General features: G+C 36.1%; 1 pseudogene; it reads left to right on the forward strand.

Moving 5' to 3' along the window:
* The first annotated feature begins 582 nt into the window (after positions 1-582).
* On the forward strand, positions 583-1,072 carry LOC115859540 (large ribosomal subunit protein eL21-like; annotated as a pseudogene).
* Positions 1,073-3,014: the final 1,942 nt, after the last annotated feature.

The following is a 3,014-nucleotide window of genomic DNA, read 5'->3' on the forward strand; positions in this document are numbered from 1 at the left end:
TTAATGTACATTTTCTAGAAACTAAATTTTTTCCCATGGAACAAAAATAATTGGTAACATTAAATATTCAGATAGAGATATGTTGTATTTTCCTATGTAATTCAGTAATATATTCATGAGAGTGGTATAGATTTTAGAAATACCATCCAATATTCCAACTTTCAAAACTGTATCAATCTGTAGTGAAGGAGACACTGGCTGAGTTACTGGTAGATTGGCTACCTGAATCAATCAGTATTTACTGTAGAAAAAAGACATATTAACAGTTTTTCAGCAACAGGTATCAAATACAGGGAATCAGATATTTATAAAATTGTTTAGGTACTAAAGAAATAAAAGCCAAAGGGAGAATTTGTAAGTTTCAGTTTTACTCATGAGTTTTTAGCCAGAGAATCGGTAAGATGCTGCTTCTCATCTCCCTGCTTCTTCACGACACCGTCACCATTACTATTCCTGACTTGCAGAGCCAAGGCAATGAAAAATGACCTAAAGTCTCTGGGGAAAAAACCCCAGAACCTCACTTTTAGAAAAGCATATACTTCTGGTCTTTTGGCGGGAACTGCCATCTTCCAGCAATTCACCAGAATGACCAAAACAAAGGGCAAGAGGAGAGGCACCTGTTATATGTTCTCTAGGCCTTTAGAAAACATGGATTTGTTCCTCTGGCCACATACTTGCAAATCTACAAGAAAGGTGATATTGTAGACATCAAGGGAATAGGCACTGTTCAAAAAGCAATGCCCCACAGATGTCACCATAGCAAATCTGGAAGAGTCTACGATGTTACCTGACCTGGAATGCTGTTACCATTGTTGAAAAACAAACAAGTTAAGGGCAAGATTCTTGCCAAGAGAATTAATGTGTGATAAAGCATATTAAGCACTCTGAGAGCCGAGATACCTTCCTGAAACATGTGAAAGAAAGTGAACAGGAAGCAAAAGAGAAAGATTTTGGGGTTCAGTTGAAGCACCGGCGTGCTCCACCCAGAGAGGCACACTTCATGAGAACCAACAGAAAGGAGCCTGAGCTGTTGGAATCCATTCCCTGTGAATTCATGGCATGGCTGGTGTAAAGAAAATAAAAGACATGGACTGTAAAACAAACAAACAAAAACAGGCACTTCTGCTCACCACTAGTACAGGAAGATTAATAGGACATCCACTTCCTTTCTACCTTCTGAACGTCATGCAAGTTTATCTCATTGGTAGAACTTAAAATCCCATCCAGAAATCTGGAGGCAAGGGAATTGAGATATGTAATTCCCAGGCTTACAGTCCTTCCACCAGAAGGGAGAGCACAGAAGGATTTTGGAACTGATGTCATTGCCAAAATTCCATTATTTCCCACAGTTCAACCTAATGACTTATATTTTAACTTTTGAACAATGGCAAAATCAAAAATAGCATGTGTTGATCTATAATAACACAACCCATTCCTCATTTACATGAAGATGTCCTGAAACTCTCTTTTCAAGGTAGAGATCCACAGTTGAATCAATCACTATATCCATCTCTGGGTGATGGTTATGTTTTTTTTCTTTTTCCTAATGAAAATATACTGTTCTATGATAATCAGAGATCAAATTATAAGGTAAAGGTCCACCAACACATCTTACATGTAATATTTAGGAAGAAAGGAAATAGTGGCTACTATATGCCACTTAAAATGAAAGGGAAGAGTGTGCCTAACTGTTTCTAAATGCCTAAAACTAGTCATGAGATGTTGGTGCTTTTAATTTCATTTTTCCACTACCTAGTCCATCTCTTTCTTGTCTTCAAATCATTTTAGTTATTTATGATTATTTACTTGGTGGAAATTTCTTGGTAGCTCCAACTACATTAGATTCAGTGGTCTTCATTAATTAGACAAGGAAGTACAATGAAGTATCCCTTGGAAATCTTCTGGATTCCAGATACACATCCCTTTATAACCATTACATAGCAGGATCAATCACTCCAACCAGGGTAATAACACACACCATTGCCTGCTGGTTTCAGGGCCATGAAGCCCAAACTATCCAGTATGCAGTCTCAATGCTCAGATCAATCTAAATGCTTCCATATATATTCAGCTGAAATTTAAATGTGATACTTTTTCCTAATTAATGCTCTAAATTTCATGTAAGACTTAGCTATGTTCTTAATTCACTCACCTCTTAATTCTGGAACCAAAAGTATTAGATGGGTCTGGTTTTTAGAGACAGCTATGTTCTGCTACTATAAAAAAATTAAAAAAACACTTAAGAGTGATCTGAAAAACGCATAAAAGTATTTTTAAATCACATTTGGGCTGAAAATTTAAAGTCCCAAACTAGTAATTTCCCACTCACAGGCTATTGCATATTGACAAAATCAACCAGTCCATCAAGTCTTGTAGTGACTAATCCTTCATACTGTTTCTTTTGTAACAGCCAGTTCATCTCCCTAACTAAGCCTTGCCTTCAAAGGGCACATTATTCAGGCACACATGATAATTTAGAGTTATTTGCAATTTCATACTATGGAAAGCCAGTATATATTTTCCACTTAGGACCTTCCAAAACAACCTGCAGAGATGAAACAATTCCCAGTTGCCATTTTTGATGGTCAAGTTCTTGGAAACACTTTTGGTTCTCTATTCTATTTTATTCAAGTCTTGTAAGGAAGCCAAAAACTTCTTTAAGTACTTTAAGCAAAAAAAAAAAAAAAAAAAACTAATATAGAGAATTGATACTTACAAAACCATTAGAATTTTTGGATGAGTGAAAGTCTCTAGATTCCTTTCTGTGTTTTTTAGTTGTGACTTAAATAATCAGAAATTTGCTCTTAGGAAACATTTATAAAATGATTGGAAATCCTCACTGATTACTGAGACTTCCCTGAATATTTATGGAGTTAAGGGAGAATAACTTGCAGCCCCTGTAATGTGTGGTTATAGGGATTGCACAGAAGAGCAGGAAATAATTTAATTGAAATAAAAGGAAAAGGTAAAGAAGAGATCTCAACATAGACTCACAGCTGTCCGCCTCAGGGTTC

The sequence above is a fragment of the Globicephala melas genome, chromosome 1, assembly GCF_963455315.2.
Source record: "Globicephala melas chromosome 1, mGloMel1.2, whole genome shotgun sequence".
Lineage (NCBI taxonomy): Eukaryota > Metazoa > Chordata > Mammalia > Artiodactyla > Delphinidae > Globicephala > Globicephala melas.